At 38.0% G+C, this 26866-nt stretch overlaps 1 long non-coding RNA gene across 1 annotated transcript; it reads left to right on the forward strand.

The window, feature by feature from the left end:
• Positions 1-4779: 4779 nt before the first annotated feature.
• Positions 4780-20403, forward strand: LOC128805537 (uncharacterized). Its single transcript, XR_008436477.1, has 3 exons — positions 4780-4905; positions 17905-18003; positions 20220-20403. It is a non-coding gene; the product is annotated as an uncharacterized LOC128805537 (long non-coding RNA).
• The last annotated feature ends 6463 nt before the right edge of the window (positions 20404-26866 follow it).

Here is a 26866-nt window from a genome sequence, read left to right on the forward strand (position 1 = left end):
TATTGACTGTTTAGCTGAAATATTACAAACATTATTATCCATTAAAAACCCATATGATTTTAACAAGGTGATTTAAAATTTGCACTCCAATTGTGTTTTCAGGCTTCCTGTTCAGATTCATTCTGTTCATTTTTGGTTGTACATTAGAGGTTGTCAAAGATTTAATCTTTCAAATTTGTCTCTAATTTTTATAAAAAAGCAGCTCAGCTATTTAACTGTAAAATACTTCCAGCACTGTCAGAGGAAGAAGGCATGGACTCCCTATGCTGTAATATTCATTAATCATCCAAAATCATAGAATGGTTTGTGTGGGAAGAGACCTTGGAAGGTCATCTAGTTCCAATCTCCCTGCAGTGGGCAGGAACATCTTCAACTTGGTCAGGTCGTTCCTAGCCCTGTCCAACCTGACTTTGAATGTTTCCAAGATGGGTCATGTACAGCCTTTATAGCCAACCTGTTCCAGTGTTTCACCACCCTCAATGTAAAACAATTCCATATTTCTAGTCTGAATATACCCTCTTTTAATTTAAAACCATTACTTATTGTCCAGTTGCTACAGGACCTAGTAAAAAGTCTTTTCACAATGTTCTGATAAGCCCCCTTTAAGTATTGAAAGACTGCAATGAGGTCTCCCTGGAGTCTTCTCCAGGATGAACCATCCAAGCTCTTTCAGCCTATCTGCATAGAAGAGGTGCTCCAGCCCTCTGATCATCTTTGTGTCTTTCCTCTGGATTCACTCTAACAGGTCCACATTTTTCTTGTGCTGAGGACCCCAGAGCTGGACGCAGCATTACAAGTGGGGTCTCATGAAAGTGGAATAGAGTGGAAGAATCGTCCTGCTGACCACACTACTTTTGATGCACCCCAGGATATGATTGGCCTTCTGGGATGCAAGAGCACATTGCTGGGTCATGTCCAGATTTTCATCCTTCTTATGACCTTCTCCTCCAGGCTCTCTCAATTAGTTCTCTGCCCAAACTGTATTTGTACTGGAATTACTGTGACCTAGGTGCAGGATCTTGCACTTAACCTTATTGAATCTCATAAGACTCTCATGGGCCCACTTCTTAAGCTTGCTCAGATCCCTCTGTCTGGCATCCTGTCTCTCAGTCACGTCAATCAAACCACTCATTTTGGTGTCATCTGAAAACCTGCTAAGGGTACATTTGATTCTACTGTCTATGTCATTGACGAAGACATTAAAGAGTATTGGTGCCAGTACAGGTCCTGAGGGGCACCACTCATAACTGGTCTCTATCCAGAAACTAAGCCACTGACCACTATTTGCTCAATGTGACCATCCAGTTTAGTTGGATGTTTATTAACTGCCGCTTTGTGTGTTTCAGTGTTAAGTGGGCCGTTAGCTTAATGTGAAAAGATTAGCCTCCATCCTCGGTATCACTTTCAACAGAGACAATCATTATATAAAATCATTAATTCCCTTCATGCCATTTCTTTTTTTTTTTTCTGTTTGGTTCAGATTAAAATCTTTTTCATAAGCCTTTTTTTGATTCCCAAATTAATTATGCATTTCTAATTCTAGTACTTCTCCAAAAGAGTTATGGATTGCCCTTACCTGATGTTAACATTGCTGCTGCCCCTGGGCTAAGAGTGAATCATGTCCTGGGAAGACTAAAACCAGAACTTATTACAAAAAAATACTTATTACTTAATTTAACTTTAAAAAATGTTTGACTGATTCAGAAGGAAAAGAGCTTTCCTAACTGGAAAGAAGATGCCCAAGCCTGAGCACCTAATTGCCGCCGTGCTCACCCTGCCCGGCCGAGGCACGGTCAGCAGCAGGGGACACTCCCCTGTTTCTCGAGGAGATTCGGGGAGCGGCTAAGACAGAGCGCTGCGCTGTCTGCCTTGTATGGAGGAGAGGCGGTGTCCAAAGAGGTAATGAGGGAGCCTACTCAAGGCTGGGAAGACAGTCTTAGGTTTTAATATGAGCTCCTAGGAGCTCTGAAGGCCAGAGTGTCCTACAGCCAAAAGCGCCTTTGAGGCTTTTGCAACAGCTCAAATATCAGGGCGGTAACCAGGGGGAAGGGCACCCATTCACCAGTGGGGGGATTTGGGGGAGTGGAAGGTGGAAGGATAGACAGATACATAAACCAGTGGGGGAAGTTTAAGGGAGGGACCCCTGGCCCTCGTCCACTCACTTGATGATTTTGGTAGAAAATTTTGGTAGAAGATTTTGGGAGAGTGGGATAAGGAGTCGAGTGATGGACAAGGTACCAGGGAGGGGACAGTGGAATGACTGAGCATTTTCAGGGAGATTGGCATTGAGGGAAAGGCGGGGAAGCTCGGGGTGGAACCATTGGGAGAAAACGGGGGGTGAAGGGGCAAACCATTACAGAACTGTTACAGAGATATAAAAACACAATACAACACCTAATCTTCTGTATGTTGAAAATTGTGGATCATGTAAACATACAGTGTGCTTGTCAGACCTTGAGCAAGCACGCAAGAGCATGCATGTTACCCTGCAGAGTCTTCATCAAGATGACACCTAAAAATATGACAGCTTTGGGTTGTTAATAGGTACGGAGTGAACAAACAGATGGGGATACCAAGGCAAAGATATTTCTGGTGGATTTCCAACTGAATTGTGTACCATGCTCCTTTGGGCCAAGCAAAGACAGAAGTAACTTTAGAGCTTTCACTTCTGCTATTCTGTCAATATTGGCTTGTATGACTTCTAGTAATGCCTTTCAAATTTCCTGTAATGTTGTTGCCTGTCACAATTAACACTGCTTTCTTTACAATTTAATATGGTCCTTCTGCTTCTCCTTGAGGAAAAGAGCTTCAGTTTCCATAAACTGTCATATTGACAGACTGGTGCTGTGAGAGCTGTGTATCTGAATATTCAAACACTTTAGCCCTTCCAGACCTTGCAGGTTTTTGCCATTGTGCTGTTTTTGGTTGGGATAGAGGTTTTTTTGTGGTTTTTTTGTTTTTTTTTTTTTTTTTTTTGTTTTGTTTTGGTTTGGTTTGGTTTTTTTTTTTGGTTTTTTTTTTTTTTTTTTCATAGCAGCTGGTATGGGGCTGTGTTTTTGATTTGTGGTGACAATAGAGTTACTTTTGTCATCATTAAGCAGGGCTTGCACAGCATCAAGGCCTTTCCTGCTTCTTACCTCAGCCCACCAGTGGGGGGAATGTGAGTGCACAAGAGGTAGGGAGGGGATGCAGCTGGAATAGCTGATCCCAGCTGAGCCAAGGGATATGCCACAACATATGGTGTCATGTTCAGCATATAGAGCTGGGGCAAGGAGGAGGAAGAAGGCAGGGGGGAGGAGATATTCACAGTGATGGTGCTTGTCTTCCCAAGTCACTGTTCTGCGTGATGGAGCTGGACATAGCTGAACACCTGCCTGTAAGTAGGAAGAGGCAAATGAATTCCTTATTTTGCTTTGTTTGTGTATGCAGATTTTGTTTGCTTTACTTAAACTGTCTTTATCGCAACTCATGATTTTTTTCAATGTTACAATTCTGATTCTATTCCCTATCCCACTGGGGGGAAGGGGGAGGGTAGGTTTGAGCAAATGTCTGTGTAGAGCTTTGTTGACTGCTGGGTTTAAACCATGACAGACACCACCATACACCACCAAATTCTCCATACTTTTAAAGTCTTGAAAGTGATCTTGCATAGTGTGAAGAGAGATATCTTTAAACTACACCAATGGATGACTCCTCAAAATACAGAGTTTCCAGCAGATCAGATATCTGACCTGAACACCATTATGCCCCAGTCAACTCCAGCTAGTCATGCTCACATGGTATTAGCAAATCCCTAACTGTGATACCATGATACTGGGTAAAGCAGAGACTGAAACCTCAAGGAAGACAAAGCCAGCAGGTGTAATCTGTGACTGCATACTTCATCAGTTCTTGCCAGCAAAAGCCAAACAGGATGCTAATTTTCCAGAAACTGAAAACTTGAATCTTATCATCTGTACAGAATTAAAGTGGAAATTATTTGAAATAAATAAAGAAGAGAAAAATTGTTAAGATATTGGAAAGAGACAAAATAGATTCTAATTTATTCAGATTACAGAACTTTCAAAGTACAGAAATATGCTTTAACTCAAAGGAAACAGATGAACTGTTAGCTAAAAATGGCAAAAAACTGCCTTGACTTTCTTGTTGAAAGGATGGTTATTTTCTACAGTTTCAGCAATGAGCTAAAATGAGCAATTTATTTTGTATTTATTTGCCTTCAGACATGTTTCTATTTATGGCCACATGGTATGCTCAATGGAGTCTTAAAATAGTAAGGCTGGGTTCACAGGATGACTCAATGCATCAGCATGTAGAAGAGGGTGGATGCAGCCTCTCTGCTGGGGGCAGGATGGCAGCAAGTGCTCCTTGTTACTCCCCTATGGGTGTCCACAGGCTTCTGTGAAAGCAGCTGGTTCAGTCCCAGTATGTCATTTTGAAATAACCACAGTTAGTATTTGACATCCCTGCTGGTCTTACCAATTTTAGGCTAAAGGCTAAGTAAACTGTGGTGAAAAATATTGGCTCTCAAATTTTGTGACCACTGGGGTCAACTCAAACAACAGTGATGGTTAAGGGGAAATGCTTCTGTTGCAGCCACCGGCCGCACATGGATCTTGTGGACTAAGTACTGCACTCTCTATTCAGTAGTACTGTAGAGGCTGTGGGTGCCCAGCCCTGGCAGCAGCAGTGGCAGCTCGGTGAGGGGAGGCCAGGGCTGCCCCAGCCAGATCCAGCCGGTTCCAGCTGGACACAGCTGGTTCCAGCCAGATCCAACCACCCTCCGCAGGGCGCGGCTGAACCACGGTCGGGGCAGCGGCACCGTGGGAGAACAAAGTCAAGAAAGGGCAAAACATGACACAAAAGATTCTGAGGAAAAAGAGGAACAACCCCATGAGCAGCAAGGTGAGAACAGAGGGAGAGAACAATGCTGCTCCAGGCCCTACAGCAGAGATTCCCCCGCAGCCATGGTGGAGCAGGTATTCACATCACAGTTGTGCTGGTTTTGTCTGAGGTAGGGTTACTTTTCTTCTCAGTGGCTGGTACAGGGCTATGTTTTTGATTTGTGCTGAACACAGGGTGGATAATAGAGATGTTTTTGTTATGGGAGGTTGGGAGGAAACACAGCCAGGACATATGATCCAAACGGACCAGAGGGATGTTCCAGATTGTACAACATCATGCTCAGTAGATAAAGTAGAGGGAAAAAGGAAGAAAGGGTGGTACATTTGGAGTGATGGCATTTGTCTTCCCAAGTAGCTGTGATGGGGCCCTGCTGTCCTGGAGATGGATGAACACCTGCCTGCTCATGGGAAGCAGTGAATTAATTGTTTTGCTTTGCTTGCACGCCTAGCTTTTTCTTTCCTTATTAAACTGTCTTTATCTCATCCCACGAGTTTTCTAGATATTACTCTTCTGATTCTCTCCCCAGTACTGAAGGGGAGGAGGGCAGGGGGAGTGAGTCTGGCTGCATGGTACTTGGTGCAAGATGAGGTGAAACCACAGCAATAGCCCATAGAGGACCCCCACTGGCCCAGGTGGATATTTTCCAAAGGAACTGCAGCCCATGGAGAGCCTGTGGTGGAGTACATTTATACTGTAAGAATGCAGCCCACAGTGGGGAGGAGCCACATTGCACCACTGAGTCTGAGGAGGAGTTAGAGGAGTTGGAAATGAAGGGCTGAAGCTGTTCCAGGGAAGAAGGGTGTATGGAGAGAAGGTATCCTATCATTTTTTTTTTTTCTCACTATCTTAATTTTTTTAATTGACAAGAAATTAAACTAGTTTTTCTTCAAGTTTAATCTGTTTTGCCCATGATGGCTGAAGGTAACTTATCTTATAATCTCAACATATCTTTTTCATCTTATTTGACCACTTGTCTTTTTGAGGAGAGGGAGTGAGAGCAGCTGAGTAGTGGCCTGCCAGGCAGCCAAGTTCAACCCACCACACACAGCTCACATGAACACTAAATTAACTAATTTCTATTTTAAATAAATAAATTACTTAATCATTAATTCAAGCATTTTTCAGTTCTTCAAAGTCGGCATTCCTGACTGAGATTTAGCATTGAAGTAGAATTCTTGAGTCAGCATCCTTCTTATGAAGAGTTTTTCTAGTCTGGCAGCTTTGGATGTCATGCAGGTGTTTTTGCAAGACAGTATATGCCATCCCTTTTCAGGAACTATGTCTGAGATATTGTCTGGTCTATTTGAGGTCAACCATTTTATCCTGATGAACAGGATAACTCTGTTTAAATGCCAACAAGACTTTTATTTGAATTTACTTAACTCAGCCCTCTTCTGTGGTAAGGAAGTCTGCCAGGACTTTATAGTTACTTTATAAAATCCAACAGATTTCTTATGCTTCTAAGCATATATTATGAGTGCACTTGAGTTAGAAGGTGAGCTATTTTAAAAAATAGTTTCTCATCAACACACTTTCTGATAAGTGTGAAGAGTGAAAATTCTCTGAGTACCCTCCTCTTCCATGTATTTCTCCATTCAATTCTCAGAGACAGCTGGCCAAGCCAGGTGGCTTTGTTTTGGAGAATGTGGCATCAGCTGATTAAAAACATAGTGGCCAACTTGTGATAGTACCTTCATAAGATGAATACTCATCTATTTAATCTGTGAATCAACACTCCAAAATCTGTGCAGTGAAGGTATGCATGTCTGAACAAATAAATTAAATTGATTATGTTCAGTCAAATACCAACTTCTAACTAAATCTCCCTTAAAACAAATCTATTTTTTATGCTTATATTTCTATGAAGTGCTTCCTCATATCCAAAACAAGACAGATTGCTGCTGGGCTAATACTGTATCTGCTGCCAGGAGTCTGTGAGTTCCCTTAGAAAGTGGAAGAAATTACTACAATTTTATTAAAAAAAAGCAGACAAACAAACCATAGCATTGCAGTGGGAAGATATTGTAGTGCTCACATCATTGTTTTTCTGCACTCTGCTGTCCCCAAGGAAAGTACGTACGGAATGGACGTCATTGGTGCAGATGCTCAGCAGCTACTTCCGGATATAATTAGGAAGAGACTGTTCTGCAATACTTTTTTTGATGAATTACCAGGTGTATTTTTGATATGAGACTATTTTTTTATATAGTCTTCTATTTTGTAAGACTGTTTTCTTACAATTTTATTTTTATGTTGGAAAAGCTGTCCAAATTGCTTTTCTTTACTGTGTTTTTGCAAAGTTTTTATAACTTCTGTGTATTAGATATCATTCTTTTGTGATTAATTCTGTGGACTTTTACTAACTTACTATGTCGTTTATTCTTCTGCTTAAAAAAAAATATAATTTATTCCCTGAATATAAATATTTACTCTGAAAATATATGGTGAATATTTGCCATTATACCATGCGTTATGATTAATTAATTCAATTGCTCCTGTGTTTTTTTCTCACCACTACACATGAATTTTTTCTCACCACTACACATGAATTCCAAATCTACATCTTTGTTAATATTGCCATTTCTCATTTTAGTGGCAAAATCTGTTAAAGCACATCTTGGCTGGACTTGTTTACAGTTACGTCTTCGGGGTTATGATTGGTCACATATTTCATTCACCTCTTTTAGCCACTTATGAAACTAGTTCTGTGTCTTTGGGTTTAGAGAGAGCATGATACAACATTTTCCCTGAACAATTATATCCATATTTTAGTAAGCTTGTTTAGTTCTATCTTTTTGTTTGTATCTTTATGCTTGGTCACATCTATATGAAGTTCATCTATGCTATATTTAGCATATTCACCTGTATGAAGACAGTTATTTCCTTGAATAAACTGACCAGACATTTTGAATGTGACAACAGGTTAAAAATAGCTGTGAACAGTGTTTTCACTAATGGAGCACTTGAAGTTATGTTGTTAGAAATTACTGGCACTTAAAAAGAAATATGCAGCCATTTCCCACTGGATTTGTTTCCATAGCGATGAGAAGGTTATGGTGTAAGCAACTCTGTGGATATTTCAGATTTGGTGTTTCATCAAATTCCTAAAAACACCTTTTGGACCTAAGTTTTTGTATTCTGCTGGGATTATTCTAACTATGTATAGCACCACAATCTATGATCATTTTTCTTTGAAGACTATGATGCAGGAGAGAAATTTATCTTAATAATCATAGGCATCTAAACTTTTAATCAATTTAAAATCTGTTGTCCAGGTCTAAAGCAATAATATTAAACTCCTTTTATATTCAATAGAAAAGAACCCCCACTTCCAGAGAAGTTAATCGTCTCATAGAGTAAACATGTATTGCATAGTATTATTTTTATTCAAGATATAGGGCTTGTTTTCAGTGCTAAGTTACTCTGGGGTGTTGTTTGTATTACCACTTATCTGACATATGGGGGCACATGGGATTCTGTAGCTTGAAGTAAGTGACAGATTGCACTGGAGACAAGTATATGATTTGGTGTAGCTTGAGCATTGTTTTGATGTGTGATTACTCTTGTTTAACCTTGTCTCAAGAAAAGTCGACCTGTCCATAGATAATTTAAGTCACATATTGTGAAGAAAAAACCCTAGGAACATAACTACCTCTGATCATTAATTTTCTTTCATTGGAAGACTGACCTTGATCTGTACCTCAGATCTGCTCATGCGCTTTTTTTGAGTGCTCAGGCAGCCTAACTGTATAAGAGCAAAACAGTGAGTAATGATTTGGGAGTCATGAGAAGATGCTAAGTTACCATCTGATGCTCTACACATGGACATGATCAGCTACTTGACTGAGCCCCACTGGCATATAGCAGTGAGCCATAATCTGAGCTGTTGCCAATTTCAGACCAGTGCCATATTCCACATCTTACGCTCCCGGTTTGTGAGAGGGATTTGTTCAAAACCCCATGCATGGGGGGTTTTGCAGTGCTGCAATACACTGCAATGAGATGAGAGTTTGAGACTGGGAAAACTGTGGGCTTTGTGTGATAGACAACAGGTGTTACTACTTTACATAATTTCATTTAGTGTCACTAAACCTGTGAGATTTGGTTGGGGGTTTTTTCTTCTGTTTAGGAGCACAGTCAAGAGCGCCTTGAGCATTCACTGGGTGCTTTTACAGAGTTTTCTTCAGTCCACATCATAAGTAAGAGAGCTTGTATTCCCTGTGCTAGAATTCCCTATGGGTTTTCTGTATATTTTGTAAAAATGCTAACCTTTCACATCCAAGGATAACATTTCTGCAGTATTTTCCCACAGAATTCAATCAGTAAATAAGTTCCATCTTTCTGATTTGTTATGCTAAAACTGTTTGAGTTGCAAGCCATTAAAAGCTTGCTTAGCAACTCAGTTTCTTTAAGGAATCCCACAATCTGGTACTTACACTGCATTAGACTCTTACCATATGTTTTGTTTGGGGTTTTTTAAGAGATGTGTGAGGTTCTCCTTACACCTATTCTTGAAGGTGCAGAAAGCTCCCTAATTAGCACTACCAAGTGCAGTGTGAAAGCCCTGATCACAGCCCCACATTTAAAACAGAGTTGTTTCTCTAATTGTTTCTGGTTATCTCCATATATAGGCAGTGGTTTTTCTGTGATGTGAACACCAACACATGAAATTAACCATGAACTGTCAATCTCCATTTATAGACAATTATCCAAATACATTGTTCTGGTGTTTCAGACTAATAACTCTCTTCAAGTTATGCTATAGCTTCTTGTATCTTTCCCTCATAAGCATGTTTTCCTTAGTTGGTTTTTGTACACAGTGTCTAAAAAGCTTCTGAGGAGTCTACCAATGTTCCTTCCTTCCAAAGTGACTTTGATGTTCAATTTTTAATCAGCTTAATTTCCCACGAAGTTTTGCAGAGGTGTACTGCAAAAGCATGTATCACATTATTCAAACAACCCACTTGTGTCTGAATAAAGGGAATCTTTCTCTAATACATCAGTTTCAGAACATACAGAAACTGTTTGGACAAGATTTAAAAACTGGAGGCTGCCAAGGAAAGCTATGAGCATGACCACTGAATTAAAAAATGTATCTCCTAGCAAAAGGATTTAAAATTTTGGCTTGGTTAGCTTACTAAAGGCAATGCTACAATATAAGTTTCCCTCAGACATTTCAGAATGACTATACAAGGGGTACAAATGTTGTGATGGAGGGCATTCCAGTGTAACATGGAGAAATGGTACAAACACCAGACACAACTCCCAGAGTTCATGAATTCAAACTATAGCAGAAATAACCAATCAAACTCACAATTTGGATAAGAATTATTCCAGGTTCTTTTCTCTGGTAATATTCAGACCTTCTTTTTCTTGACACATAGAAAACTTTCTGGGTTTTTTTCCTTCTCTGAAGGATTAGTTTGTCAAATAGAAAGAATAACTCCATGTTTTTTCTACCTACTTCTTTCTTTTGTTGTTTTGGGGGTGGGGTTTTTATTTGGTTTTAGATTTTTGGCCTTGCCCCTCAAAACACAGCAAATTTTCAAAAGTAATTTTTCCAGAATACATCAAGTGACTCTCATTCTCTGTTGTGAATAGTAAAATTTGATTGATTGAAAATCTAAAATTTGTTATAAGCAAACAAAACAGTTTTGGGCTGGGAAGATTTTTTTTCCTTCTGTGTCCTGCTAAAGTCTACACAGAAGGAAAGGTGTGCCATCTATTTACATTTGCTTTGTTTGTTTGGAAGATTTGTACTTCACAGCTGTTAGCAGCCAGTTTGCCATGGCACTTAGCCTGAACCTCAGCAGTGGAAGAGAGAGCCAGAAAAAAGCTTCATAAGCACCCTGATATTGATATTGATAGATTGTCATTCCCAATTTGCCTTCTCTATGTGTAGATTTGTCTCAAACAACAAAGAGCCCACTTGAGTGCCAATTCATTGCATTGCATTTTATGTCTCAGTTTCACTACAAAATTCATACTTCTTTTTAGTTTGAGAGCTAAACTGAGCAGGAAGTGAAATAGCTGACTGCCAGGACATTCAATTGTTCATGCCATGGAATGGAACGACAGAAGGGAATTCCAGCAAGTCAACTGTTCAATTGCACAACTGGGACCCATTTAGCAACTGGTCTTAATCACTACCCTTACTGTCCCAGTCACACCACAGAACTGCTCAGTTTACAGTCTAATTCCTATCACACACAATCAGCAGCCCATCCTACTTTAGGGTTTTCTTCCACCTGGCTATATAACCTTACAATATTTCTGAAAAGTCCTATGTTGTGAAAAAAAAGTGCTACCCGACATAAATCCCATCAGATCAGCAATTATGTTCCTTCTGATAAACCAAGACCATGTGACAATAAAAAGTCTGCTAATCTCTTGTGGAAATTATTCTCAGGTTTGTGTTCCATTATCCAACACATGGGGGTTTATTCTTTCTATTCCATTGAGACATGAACAGGAAAAAAGGGATGCACTTTCTGAAATACCCAAATGTCAGAGACAAATATCTTCCCAAACAAAAAACATCCACCATAAAACAAAAAAAAGCCCCACAAATCCCCAAGAAATCTTTTAACAGCAGGATTGGGCTGAAGCAGAAGCAAAGGGATAAAGAAGGCTAGTGAAAAGGTACAGAAGGCATTTGAAAGTTGAGGGAGCTCTTTGGGCACCCCTGTTGTGGCAAAACAAAAGGAAAGTTTAAAAAGTTAAAAAGTAATCATGTTACTGAGAAATGAGAAGGAAGACAAAGAAGGAAATTTTCCACAGACAAATAACTGTAAGCAAAAAATTTAAGTATCTAGCCCTATAAAGAATAATGGAAGGCAAAGGGGGTAAAAGGTCAGTGAATAGGAAGGGCAAAAAGAAATGGTTAAGGAGAAATGTAGATGGAAATGAGGCAGCATATTTCAGTTTTTCATGTTATATGTATTCCTGTCACTTTGAACAACTGGAAGATAAATGTGAATTTCAGTGACTGAATAGACTGAGCAAAACTAGACCACAAGTGTGCTTAAAACAAGAATCACCACTGATAAATGCAGGAAATACTTCAAAGGTGTAAATGGCTCTTTTCTAGATTGTTTATTTTCTGCAAAGAGAAGTTTAGACAGGTAAATAAGTAATGGATAATTATTGTCATTTTGAGGCTGTTACCTGAAATTAAATCCATCTGCAAGCTACACCTGGTCAAATAGCTCTTTCTTATTAATATTTGTTCAATGGTTAGTTTCCTGTAGCAGATGAACTTGTGATGAGCTAGTCAGGAACCTTTTTATTTCCAACGACTTTTTGAATGTCCTCAACAAACACTTCACAGCTTTCTGTTTGCCATTGGATACCTGGATGCTGGGTGAACAATCATCAGAAAAACTTTGACATATATGAAGATGTTATTTGCAGGTGTGACCTAACCCACCTGATATAAGCATTTTATTTGTGCCTGGTTTTAAGTACTGAGGTCCTGTCATCTGGCAGTCATAGGTGAAGGGTTTTGGGAGCCCCCAGAGGGCAGTTCTGGACACTGTAGTTTGGTCACTATGGGTCTGTCTATGAAGATGGGATTTTCATGAGACATTGGCAGCTTTAGATGCCTAAATCCCATTCACTTGGTGTTGTTATTAAGAATACAACCACATATATAAAAAAATAAGACAGATTTTATATTTGGATGTTTCCACTCTGTTCTCTTTCAGATTTACTCATTACATGATTTCTGATGACTAAGACTTTAAGATAATCTCCAAGCTGTTATTTTCTAAAATTATTTTTTGGGGGATATGCTTGTATGGGGTTTTACTTTCATAATTCTCACAAAATAATGGATTTCCTAATTTAAGGTATAGGTATTTTTAAACTTGTTGAGGTAAAATATCTAAAAGCTGCATAGATGCAATTATTTTAGGAGGATACAGATGGATACTATAATGACTGAGAATTGCTTATTTTAACTGCTTATAAATAATCTCTGGGGACTACATCTCCTTTATGCCAAAATGCAAAATATTACATGGAAGAAAGCGAAAAGTTTGTAACAGACAAGTTTTCTAAGTCCTTTGTTACTTAAGTAAAGAACACAAAAATCCAAAACCAAACTTAAAATCCCCTAGTAATCTTACACAGATACATGTTTCCTTTCTAGGCCTCTGTACTGCTTAAAATTTGGAAGAGGTATAAGAGGTATAGACAATAAAAAATTGTATATTCATTTGGAATCTTGCTTGAGATCAGCATGGTTACACATGAACAATTGAAATCCCATCAACCAGAGGGTTTCTAAATGTCATGTAGTGACCCTCAGCACAGGGTCAGGACTGTTTAGGCCTGCTCAAGATATAGGTTGATGGCACCATCTCTCACAGATAACAGAGCTGTGCAAAAAATTGGAGACGATTCTCCCCCTCTGTGTTGCTCTTCCGAGACCCCACCTGCAGTGCTGCATCCAGCTCTGGGTCCTCCAGCACAGGAAGGACATGGACCTGTTAGAGTGGGTCCAGAGAAGGCCACCAAGATGATCAGAGGGATGGAGTACCTCTGCTGTGAGGAAAGGCTGAGAGAATTTAAATTGTTCAGCCTGGAAAAAAGAAGACTTCAGGCTGACCTAATTGTGACATTCCAGTACCTAAAGTGAACTTACAAGAAAGGTGGAGAGCAACTATACAAGAGCATGTAGAGACATGACAAGGGGAAATGGCTTCAAAGTGAAAGAGAGGAGGTTTAGATTAGAAATTAGGAAGAAATTCTTTATTGTGCAGGTGGTGACCTACGGAAACAGGTTGCCCAGAGAAGCTGTAGATGCCCTGGAGGTTGGATGGGCTTAGAGCCCATCCATCCCAACCATCTTTGAACCCATTGGATGGGTTCAAAGCCAGGTTGGATGGGCTCTGAGCAAACTGGTCTAATGAAAGACTCTCTACCCTGTTCATGGTAGAGAGATTGGAACTGGATGATCTTTAAGGTCCCTTCCAACTCAAGCGATTCTATGATTTTATGATTCTGTAATTATATTTTCATAACATATGATTTCAAATTAAAATCTCTGACTTACTTTTATGACATATTTGTGAATAGCATTGGGATTGAAGAAAGCGTTACATCTTAGAGCAGTTGAATTTTTGTTTTTGATTTTCCAGATTAAGATAAAAAATTGGTGTAGGACAAAAAGTGTGTTGTAAAAATAAATCTGAAGGAACAAGTAATTCACTGAAAAGTCTCTATATAACACCCTATTTTAACTTTGTGAAGTGGCTGCAGCTACCTGTCAAACACCCACCCATCCCCTTGCTCAATCCCCTTTCCTGAGGGCCAGGATGAAAACAGAATGGAGGCAAGAAGACTCATGGATGAAGATAGTGATATTTTAATAAGGAAAGTAAAATGAGTGTGTGCAAGCCGAGGAAAAAGAGGAACAAATTCACTCCTTACCTTTGGTAGGTGCCCAGGCCTATATTGTAGAGCAGAGCTTCACACCTGTAATATATACTTGAGAATGCAAATGTCATTACCATGAGCACCCTTTCTCCCCTCTATTCCAGAGCTTGACACCACACATTGTAGACAATCCCTTTGGTCAGTTGGTATCAACTGTCCCAGCTGTATTCCCCTACAAACCCTTGCCAGCCAATCTGTCACATTAGCAGTCACACAACAGAAGGCTGGTAAATAGCCCAAGGTTTTTTGCATGAAAGTATCTCCACCAGGAGTCTTACAGTTTTCATAATCTGTTATGAGCTGTGACTTGAATAGCTGCAGACTACATGAGAACATGTGTGTTGCATTTAGGGAGTCTTCTGTGAGTTGCTGCTGAAGAAAATATTCCAGTGAGACCTTGAAAATATGTGTCTCTCTTTAGAAACAGGGCTAAAAGGGACTGCTCAGAGACTGATGGCTTTAAGATTTTTGAGAGATGCTTTACTCCTCCACATCATGACTTTTATTTTCATTAGTCTGAATAATGTGACTTTTGCCCTAAGGAGAAATCCAGATTTCGTATTTTTGAGAACAGATTGACAGTTATTTAGGTATCTAGTGTTAATATTAGAATATTTCTGAGTTTTTCACACACACAGAGTGTACAGAAACCTTCTGAAATGACAAAAATGGACACAAATCTAGAGTGTTTCTGGTAATTTTGCTTCCAGAATATGTTTTTGGTGTTTTTTTTTTTTTTTTTTTTTTATCGGTAGCACAGAGACTTATGCATTCAGAATTAGGCAAAATGTGGGATGTTCCACAAGTTTCAAGTTTTTCAAGTTTCAGCAATACAGTGTGGGATGGCAGCAGTGAATCCCACTCTGAGAAAGGTATGAGCTTTCATAAATGTTAGCTACTGGTAGCAATTCAAAACCTGACATGGAAGTTATCTCTTCATTCCTCAGCCTAGGTTTACGACTTAAAATATCACACATTTCATTAACATTGTGGATTTATTCACTCCCTGGCTGTGATTGTCAGAATATAATTAAGTAAATAAATGTTCAAGGCAGCAAATATATCCTTGTCCTTCCTACTCTTCCACACTCTCCATGCTCTAAAATAACTCAAGTTTTCACTTTATTCTTTCCTTCTATTCATTAAATCATCTTACCCTGAGATTAGATCAGTTGATAAGATCATTGTGCTAAGGACACCAAGGTTGTGTGTTTGATCTCCATATGGGTCATACACTTAAGGTTTGGACTTGATTCTTGTGGGTACCTTCTGTGATCTCTCCTTTTTTTGTTCTCATCTGAGTAAAAGAATATTTAGAGAAAAAGATATTGTAGGCCTTCTAAGTCAGGTTACTTTGCAGAAGAGGAATACAGCACATTATCCTGATGAAGTTGTGATATTTCTTGAAAGTAGACACTCACCTGATAGGAGCCTTATGAGAGGAGATAGAAAACAGCTAGAGAAAAAAGAACCAGAAGAGGCAGCTGCCCAGTCGATTCAAAAGCTTTTATAAACCATTGCTGCTGCTTGGAGAAGACTTGGATGCGAAATGGAATTAAAGAATATGCCTCTCATCTTCCACTCCACCAATGTCCTCATCTCATCCCTTCAATCAAGTTCAGTATTACTAATGTGCCATAAGCCCTTTAAACATTTAACCACTTGATCACCCCAAATCATGTCACCCTCAGTCGCTTTTATTATTGTTGTACAAGAACTGAGAAAAGATGTATCTGTGAAATGAAATTCACTGTCTTCGAGGCTTGACTCCAGCCTGCATATCAGTATTTGCAGGGTCTGCTGAACATGATAGTTCTGGAAAGAGAAAAGGTGTAATCATGTTGCTGTCCCAGTGAGATGCTGTGAGAAGAGGCAGTGACACATTACCCTGCCTTTACTGCTTCCAGAACCTGAGCCTTTAATCTTGGACATACCTTTGCTTTAGGTTGCTCAGCAGTAATTCAGCTATTCCTATTGTTCCATACTGCATTGAAACATGTAACAGTGGTCCAGAAAATACCACTGTCTTACAAGACGAGATATTTTTACCTAAAATGATATTCTCAAATACAAATATATTTCAGGCACATGGTGCTGTGTAATCAACTGAATCAATACAGTAGTTCAACTGAAGCCTAGCATAAAGTAATGCTCACCTTATTCACTTATTAAACATTTCTATTTCCTAAATACAAACTACTACAAAATGGTTTTATAATTAGTAGAAAGACTTGCAGTGTTAAGATATGTCCTTTCCCTCTTGTCTGTTTTTTCCCCTCTCCTGTTATGGATGTCCTGCATGCAGAAAAGCCAACCAGAGGGTGGCAATTCTATTTTGCAACAGAATTTTACAGTTTCCGAATTTTACAGTTTTCTTGTGGTCTGGTGCTCCATGAGAAAACATCTGGTGGAGCCATCATGTGAACAACAGAACATGAAAGTGAAAATGGAGTTTTTCAGTCTGAGGAAAAGGTTTCTGCATCTGACTTGCGGAAGACTTTTTCCTGTTTTCCTGATTGAAAACAGGCAAGATTTTCATCTGAGTTTTTTCTGACTCACAACAGGGATGTGAGTTTTTTCCTTTACACTCCCCTCCAATGGCCTTTTAATTACTTTGAGATGCTATTAAACATTATATTTTTATATTAAAAATATACACTTTATATTAAAAATTTATTTCAAGATCATATGCTAGCATGCAGGCTAGTAAGATTTTGAAAGGAATATGGGCCCATATGCTAATGTAAAAAAGAATTGATGGATATACTAATGCCTGTAATATCAAAGTAAATACATTTAGAATTTATAGACTACCACTGAATTCTGATTTAAAAAATTTAAATCAAAAGTATGCTTCCAGTACTAACTTTACTTCCCCTGCTCTCTAGTATTTCTCTTTGATATGCAGAATGAAAACCTTCCTTGCATTCTCATTCTAACAGTGCACACTTTATCCCTGTATTTTGGTAAGTTAGTTCTTCTGCTCTCTCTGGAGCTTCATAATAAAAAAGTTAATTTATTTTTTTGGCAGTTGATTCAGTAAAATTGCTGTCACAATATCTGCATTGTACTACCTTTTTTTTTTTTCTGCAATTCATGCTGCCTTTTTGGTATACAGTAATTTTTTGACAGATGATTAATAAGACTACTAGAAATTACATCCTTAATATTGTTGAATTTGTTTTCTCATATGCTGGCCAGTCTTTACCACAATTACAGAGCTGGTCTTTGTCTTGAATACTTTCTGTGATATAAAATATAGCAAGGATGCAAAGTTGCATCCACCACTAAAGTCTCTGATGAAGTATTTTATTACTAGAATGTTTAGTTTTTATACATTAGAAAGAAACTGCCTTATACTCCAAAATTAGCAGCAAAAATAGATATTTTAAATAAGCTGTAGATTAATTATTTGAGCTCAACTAAGAAATAGTTGCTCAAAGATCATTTATTTAGTTTATCCAATGCTACTCCTACGCAAAAAATATTTTCTTTCTTCCCCAGTTTTCTTCTGTATTTAAAATGTCTTTTTTTTTTTTTTTTGCTTTTATCATTCAGTCTGTGTATCCATATTTGAGGTGCATTTCAATCCATCATATTTCTGAAGACACCTGTAATGCTTTATCCTATGGATAAATCCTCAAAATTGCAAATAAAGTAAAGCAATAGAGATCAATGTCTTTCATAGCAATGATCACTATGGCATAGGTACTGTTAAATCCATGTCTTAATATGTACTCTTGGTGAAACATGGCTTCTGGACATGCACATATCCTTGATTTGAAGGTATCAGGAGAAAGCACATACATTCACTTTTTTCATTTTATTTTCCTATAGGTGTTCCCTTTCAACCAATTGGCTTTGTCTTACATCTAGGTTATTTTGCTTCACCCTTAAGAAAAGAAATATAAAAACTTCTAATTTTTATGCACATGGTACATAACACATCTAGAATCATCTTGGTTACTCACATTAGCAGCTTTGGTATGGCTGGAATTGTAATTTTGCAGAATCAGTGCATGAGACCATTTGATTTTCATAAATTATTATTGTTTTATTTGTTTGTTTTTTAATACATACACACAAACTGAAATGTAGATGTGCTAAATATTTCCTAATGGTGCATGTTTTAATTTGGGTGTCTATAAATGTTATTGCCCTTTGGAAATCTTCCGACTCCTTAAAGTGATTTGATTTCTGAGGTTATCCCAATTTCTCTCTACAGACTTTACTGTTTATAAACTTGCAGCAGGCATGAATAAAAACAGTAAAATATGACCAAGTTTATCATCTAAAGCAAAAATCAGAATGATTTCTGCAAAGCTAATTCTAATTTATAGCACTACAAGTCAGATCCAAACTTGAACAGATGGTAATAATTATTAATGGTAAATATATTTAATGAAAATAAAATAGAAGAAGGTTGTGTAGAAACAAATCAACTGAGGAAGTCAAGAAGATTAAATTTATTTCATTGTATAAGAATCTCTCAGTGTTGAAGTACCTGCTTCCAGATGTATTATACATGTTAGTGGATTCTAGATGCTTTGTTGTTCATAGCAAAATGGAACTGAAAGTTGGAGTTGGACAGAAAATGATTTTCCCATCCCCAAAGAATGTTTTTAGTATTTTAGAATTTTCCCCAGACTAAACCAGGATGAAAAATTGGACTGTCGAAAGAGTTTAAGAACTGAAATTAAGAGATAAAGAACAGATTTTGTAGAAGAAACAATAAATAGCGTTTTCAAGGGCTTTTCAGCTTAGGAAACATATCTATGACTGTCTATGATAGCTGCTGAGAAGGTAGATAAGCAATTATTCATTGCTTCAAATGAAAAAATGTTGAGAGCATAAAATGAAGTTTGAAAGTAGCATAAAATGCATAGTTACACTTGAAATGTTTCATTTGAAGATGCTGTAGAAGCAAAAAATTTGCATATGCTAAAAAAATTGCATCCTTGAAGAAAATGATCCATGCTTATTAAATGTTTGGTAGTTATTGAGCAGTAAAATCCTGCATTTCAAAATATAGGCTGAAGAAGCTAAAGTGTTTGTGTGATTTTATACTCTCTCCTAAAGTTTTGCTATTCCATAGTTTTCATATGACTTAACATAAACATATACTTTTGCATTTTTATGTTTATCATTTATGTAAAATGCACACACACAGATGAAGATTAAAATAATATCAAATTAAATTTTTTTGTTCTGCTAATTTGGAAAAAAAGATATTAGAAGGTTTATGAAATGTTTTCCTTAGCTTCTAAAAAATAAGATTCTCTTAAACATGAAAAAATGCAATCTTTTGCTTTGAGAAAATGTAACAGAACATTTCAGAATTTCAAAAAACAATGCAAATACTAGTAATGGAAATTTGCCTGTTTTCCTTTATGGTAAACTGTATCAATTTGGTTATATTCATATTTCTTGGGAAAAAAATACTAACAAGATTATTCTAAACCATTTCTTGGTTTAGATAATGGAGCAATTGTTAATGGTTTAGCAATTGATTTGAATGCAAAAAATCCTATTGTTCTAATGAAAACATACTGAAACTAATAGTATACACTATTAGTGAAGAGAACCTCATCTTCAGGTAATTTTTTATTTTAACACATGGCTGTGTCATGACTCAATGCTCTTGACTACCTAGATAACAAATCAGAAGACCTAGGAACATGATAGAAATTTCTTCTTTGGATAATGGTATCTACAGGCTTTGAAATCTGAGATTAAACTTGTGCTGAGACTTTAAGTTCAACACACATGTTCACATATATGGAACATATATGCATGTGTATGCATGTGTATGCATTCTGTGTTTGACTAGGTGAAAGAATATCAACTAGACTTTTGTACATGTCTGTGTTAAGCCTACAGAGGGTGGAATCTACGATGGGTAACCTGGGAAGAGTGCAGAGACTGACGTATGAAAACATCAAGCTTTGTGTGGTGTGGTCATTAGATTGGAGGGAAGGGATGCCATCCAGAGGCACCTGGACAGGCTTGAGAGGTGGAACCTTGCAAACCTCGTGAAGTTCAACAAGGCTGAGTTCAAGGGACTGCACCTGGGTTGGGGCAATCACAAGCAGAAATACAGGACAGGTGGAGAACGGACCAAGAGAATATCTGTTGAGAAGGACTTAGGGGTGTTGGTGGATGTTGGGTGGTGTTGGTGGATGAGAGGCTGGACATAGCCTGGAAATGTGCCCTTGCAGCCCCAAAAGCCAATTGTATCCCGAGCTGCATCCAAAGCAGCGTGGGCAGTAGGTCGAGGGAGGGGATTCTCTCCCATTACTCTGTTCTCATGAGAACCCCTTGAGTACTGGCTCCAGCTCTGGGACCCTCAATGTAAGAAGGACATGAACCTGTTGGAATAAGTCCAGAAGAGGGCCATGAGGACAATCAGAATGACTGAGAACACTCTGGAAGCAGTGGACAAATAGGCAAACATGACTGCTGAGAAGGTAAATTAAGGCAATTGTGTAAGATAAAAAAATTCCCATATGTAATTTTTCTGCTGTTACCACTTCTGGAATAGAAGAACTTATCCAAATGATATCATTGTCTTCAAATAGGCATTTTTAGGGTGTGATTCACCTCATCTCAAATGTACAAAGCACACTGTGAATCACACATGAAAAGGAGCCCTCACTGACTATAACAAGAGCAGAGCTTAGTGTGACTCCCTTGCAGGAAGCCATCTGGGCTGTATTTTAAGTGATAGCAATCCCACCCCCTCTGTCTTGTTTTGGAGTGTGTGGTCCACACTGACTGTTCATCACTGAGGAGTGTCCATGGAAGAATGATTAGAAAGCAAATGAGATGATGTTACTGTGCAGCACTCAAAGCACTCTGTTTCACCTACCAAAGAACAACACAAGGTGGGGGATATAACCATTTGAATGTAGCAAGAACAATCAATGAAACTGTAATGGCTGGAAGTCACAATTAGATAAGAAGTAAGATACATATATTTGGCTACAAGGATGACTTATTATGGGAGAAATGCATAGACATTGTCAGTATCTGGGCTTTTTTCACAGACATTGCGTGACTTGGGATATTGTAACATCTTTCCACTTCAAACAAAAATTAATTCAAAGATGCTTTGGAAGTCTCCTTCTGATAGAAGATAGTTAGATTGAAGAAAAACTATTTCTGATATTTTAATTCCTTAAATTTTGAATGCACTTTTGAAACAAATGTAAATATTACAAAATTATTCAATAATACCAGAAGACAAGTGAGGAAAATCTTAAAAGAAAGACCTGTTTTCACAAGTCGTAATCATCCATCACCAGCACCTGATACAGTGAATTTCTTGATGACTCAGCATCAAGCACCACCACCAAGAACTGTGCACACGAGAGATGGTTTGTTCAGATCCTGAGATGTGATTGTATATTAAAATAGCTTTTACCTACATCAGGTGTTATAATATGTAGGGCTACCATCAGAGAATAAGCAATTGTTGGGAAACAAAATTTGACTTCAGAGACCAGCCTTAAGTCATGAGTTTGTATACTGAAAATACTCTTGCATTATTCAGTGAAGTTGAACATGTTTTTTAGTAAGATTTTAATGCTGCAAAATAGTAGAATTAATAAAAAAACTTGAATCATGGTAACTCATAGTACTGTTTTATACTACATTTTACTAAAATTATTTGAGATTACCAAAATATTTCCCAATTCTCTTCAGGGAATTGTGGCTGTCCAACCCCCAGGGTACATTTCACATTAAATTTGTAAGGATTTGGATATCAGGCTGATAGTTTTATGGACAGAAGGCAATGTTCAGAAAAAGCAGAGGAATCCCATCCTCTTCAAGGTGCAGGAGATTACAGCTGGGTGGAGATTTACCAGGGGACTACAGCTAAGAGGGCTCTCCATTTCTGAGCACAGAATAACACAAACATGGTGCAGCAGGAGGAGGGAGCTGTCCAATGACATAGCCCCTTCCTGGCTCCCTCACATTCCTGTGACAGTGATACAAACAAAATCACGTTTTAGGCAGAAAATGAACCATGGATTTGGATAGCACTGATTGTTTAGTGTATTAGCAGAGGGCAGAGTTTACATGCAGTATCAATTAGAAAATACTTGGCAATGAAAACAAGGCCAAAGGCCTTTCTGTTTTATGGCCAAATCCTGCTCATTTTCCTCACATGAGTAGCTCTAATGAAGTCAGCCTGAGCTCAGTGATTTCACTCCAAAATCTCTTAAATCACTCTCTTAAATCTCTTATAAGTTGTAGCTAAAATTTGAAAGTATTTTAAAGGGAAACTTTTAACCTCTATCCCTAGTTACAATTTTGGCTGCTTCCTTCATCATACTCTTCTCAGATCACCACTATACAAAAGTTCTAAAAAATCCCTCCAGATATTTTCTTATTATTATTTTTCTTTAAATACTATAATTCATATTTAATTCCCTTAATTCTGTTATAGGTTTCTTAGAAATTCAACATCATAGTAATCATAGGTGTTCTTTGAACTTCCCCACAATGTTGCAGGATTCAGAAATACTAAAGGCAGTCTCAGATTTTGTGTTAAAATGTATATTTCATATCTCTTTCAGTAGGTTGTGCTGTGCCAGCAAAGGTAGTGATTTGTCAGAGAACTTCTCTAGGGTAAGAGTGATGTGGGGTGGAAGAGATGAGCTGTGTGGTGTGCCTTTGGTGCATGGTGTTACTGAGAGGGTGCAAGTACTCCTTCACCAGCAAGTAGCTTTACACAAGCTTGTAATGGTTCAGGGCTCATTTTTTTCTTTGTTGGCCTTGTGACTGACCAGCTCTCAGAGCATCCTGGGTGTGAATCCCCACAGTGGGGCAGTGCCTGTCCCTGTCCCTGGGTGAAGGCAGTTCTGCTGCTATTCTGCTGCTGACACTCTGCAGTTGCCTCCTCTCTGTGCAGTCAGAAGAATGTCACTTATCATCAACTCATGGAATGGTTTGGGTTGGAAAGGATCTTCAAGATCATCTAGTTCTCTTGCTAGACAGGGAAATGTCCACTTGACCAAGTTGCTTAAAGCCCTGCCCAACCTAGCCCTGAGCACTTCTAGGAATGGGGCATCCACAGCTTCTCTGGGCAACATGTTCAGTGTCTCACCACTTTCACAGTATAGAATTTCTTTTTGCTATCTAGTCTAAACTTTCCCTCTGTCAATTTGAAGCCATCCCCCCGTGTCCTAACATTGCAGGTCCTTGTAAGTAGACTCTGTCCAGCTCTCCTGTAGGTTCACTGCAGGTATGGGAAGGTGCTCTACGGTCTGCCCAGAGCCTTCTCTTCTCCAGGCTAAACAACACCAATTCTCTCAGCCTGTCATAGGAGAGGTGCTTCATCCCTCTATGCATCTTCATGACCCTCCTCTGCACTCACTGCAACAGCGCATGTCCTTATCTCTTGTAGCATTGTTCACCTTCACCAAGGAAAGAAGAGACCAGAGGTAATATTAAGGAGTATTGACTCCTTACTCTGAGTTAGCAAAAGTTTGTCAATGTCTGTGATTGCTCATATTAATAATAAATAGAAGTACAAATTTAACCTTTAAGTTTGCAACTGATTCAAATGACTTTGACTATATTAATTATCAGGAATTCCTAATCAACTTTTGGTGATCCTGTATGCTGCCCTGTGTTTGAATAAGGGAAAATTAATATCTAACTAGGACTGGTTTTTATTTTTAGAAAGAGAATGGAGAATAGTTATGAGAAACTATTTCATTGTCACAAACAATTGGCCATTTTCTCGTAAAGAAGCAAATTACTTGGAAAATGTTTCAGACCTAATACTCTCCTAATACTTGGCTTGTTGTGTAACAGTTCTCTGTGCTTTCTAAAATCCTTCACACAAGCTTTCAGATTTAAGGAGGAGTGAGCAATGGGACAAATTATTTTGTTGAGATAATGTAGGAGAAAAAAATCTGATTAAGTCTCTTGTACTATGCATTTGTGTTTTGTGTTTTCTGTTATATACAGAGATTTTACAAACCTTCACTTGGGCTTTGGATATTAAATTCTCTATGATAAAGAAACTAATATGTCACTAGAAGACTAAATAGAGCACAAAAAGATTAAAACATCCAAACTTTATTTCCATTGAAAAAAAATCAATCATTAAGTCTGAAGTATTTTTGAAAAATAATTAAGCTAAAATGCTGATTTTTATTTGGCATGTTTCTTGCTCCAAATAAATTAGAAAAAACCCCATAGTTAATGTATACCAGAATTTCAAGGTTTCTTGCAATCGTGTTGCTTGCTTGAACTACGGCAGAAAAAAATCCAAGTTGTATAGAATAATGACCTAAATAATCTTTGTGCCCTGAAATCATGTTTTTGTAGAAACAGAACTTTTCGGTTTTGGGTTTGTTTGTTTTAAAAATCCTGCTTTCCCTCTGTGTAAGAAATAATACATTGCCAAATCCTTTCCATTTTGGAGAATCAGGGCTGTTTCCCAGCTTTTCTAGCCTCCTGATTTCTCATCACAGTCTGTAACTGAGACCACATTAATCTCAAAAGTACATGTCTAGCTCTAAAGACTCTCTGTAAAGTGTTTCTCCCAAAAACTTCTAATAGCTTCCCAGTTCCTTAAAATTTGGATCTTGGCACTCCTGTTTCTAAGACCTATCTATCAGCTAGATATTGACCCAAAAGAGAAGTCTCAAGTACAATCCTCTATCCAGAGACAGGAAACAGAGCAGTAAATGCTCTATGGTAATTTTTCTTCTTCTATGCATTCCATGTATTCCATGGCAGGTGTTGTCTATTTTATTTTACATGCAGAAGAGCTCTAGGGAGTTACAGTTTGACTTGCAATGCTTCCAAGATGTCTGAAGCCTCTACACCTCTAGAACAAAGAAATAAACTTCATCTGTTTTGCCTTATCAGCTCCTTCTAACACATTACCATCTGATAAACATATTTTGTCAAATGTTGTACATGTAGGTAGCATGGGCTGTACATGTTTATTTATTTCTTTTTTATCTCATAGCTGATTGGTAGGCTTAAACATATGTCTTAAACATCATTTTTACAGCTTCCAAAATTTAAATGCTATGAAATCTGTCTGTTGTTCTGGCAGTCTGTAAACTTTTAAAAGTTATCAGTTGTTACATACTGGCTAAAAACAACTTGAGGATTTTTATCACATTAATAAAAGCATTTCCAACCTGACATTAAAGTAATTCTTTGGACAAAACTCAATTTTGTTGAATGTACCTGTTATGCCTCCCAAAAATTCAGTTAGGCATTTCTTCCTCCTCATTTGCTTAAAATGGCTTCTCTTCAGGGAGACCAAGAAGAAAGTTGCATACCAAAATAATTTAAGTCTGAAGGTTCTTTGTTTATATTACTTCCATTCTGGAGCCCAATCTCTAGCCAAGTCAAGACTAGATTGCTTCATGTTGCTGAGTTTAGTGCATCCTGATTATTCCAATCTGAGTAATTAGCTGTAATCATCAGCCCTTACAGATCCATTAAAATGGTATAAATCTGGAATAAATCTCTATCAGTTTAAAAAGTCTGGGCCTGAAGTTATATGGTTGATATCAAAATAAAGTTCATAATTTTATGCATTTTTCATGTTTACTTTGTTCCTCAACTAACCAGGGTTGAGTTGTGTTAATGCTGATGTAAAAAAATCCAACATGCCCTGATACATATTTCTGATAGGTACATATTTATTTACACTCAATATGTGCAGGTGCATGTGCGGTTATTTCCTTCGTTTGAAAGGATGGGGTTGTTAGATTTGGTATGAATTTATTTTTCTTCTGCAGTACATGTTATTTTGGACACATATTTTAAAATTGAAAATCTTTACAAAAGGGAATCAAGAACATTCTAATAAATGCAGAAATATTCAGGAAAATAGAAGGCAGAAAGGTCTTTAAGCCATGGCAAAATTTTCTTTTTGGTTTTGAATTATTTGGTTTCAGGACTGTCTTCATAGAAAAGACTAAACACTCTAAGTCTCCTCATGTCTCTTCATTGACCCTAATTGTGAGTGAATCAGCCCCATGGACACTGGGAATAATAATTCCAGTTAGGGGAGAGGGAACAGAAAAAGGAAATATCGTTTCACAGGTGTTGACAAAATCTGAGCCTGAGGCTAGCTCACATAGGTTCTCAAACAGAAAGGGAATCCCACAGTGAATCACCCAGATTCTCATGGTGCTAAAATATATAGAACTAGAACCAGGGAGTATCTGGGGAAGAATCCAATTTCCCATATAAAATATAGGTTTGAATCAACTATAGTGGCTGGTTTGAATAATTCATTTAATTTTGACCAGCATGTGGATTCTGTTGCAGAAACGTCATTGTTCCTTTTCATATGTGTGGATTTACACACAGCTTTATTTCTGCTCCTCCAGGTACCTGTTAAACTGTTTGTGCTCCCTGGGCCTGGGTCGCGCTGTGCGTGTGCTGCGGGTGGCAGTCAGTCTGTCTCGGCGCTGTACGTCAGTCCAGGCAGTGCAATCATGCTGCTGCAGTATTGTTACACCACCTCCAAATG

This window comes from Vidua macroura, chromosome 3, assembly GCF_024509145.1.
Source record: "Vidua macroura isolate BioBank_ID:100142 chromosome 3, ASM2450914v1, whole genome shotgun sequence".
NCBI classification, from domain to species: Eukaryota; Metazoa; Chordata; class Aves; order Passeriformes; family Viduidae; genus Vidua; species Vidua macroura.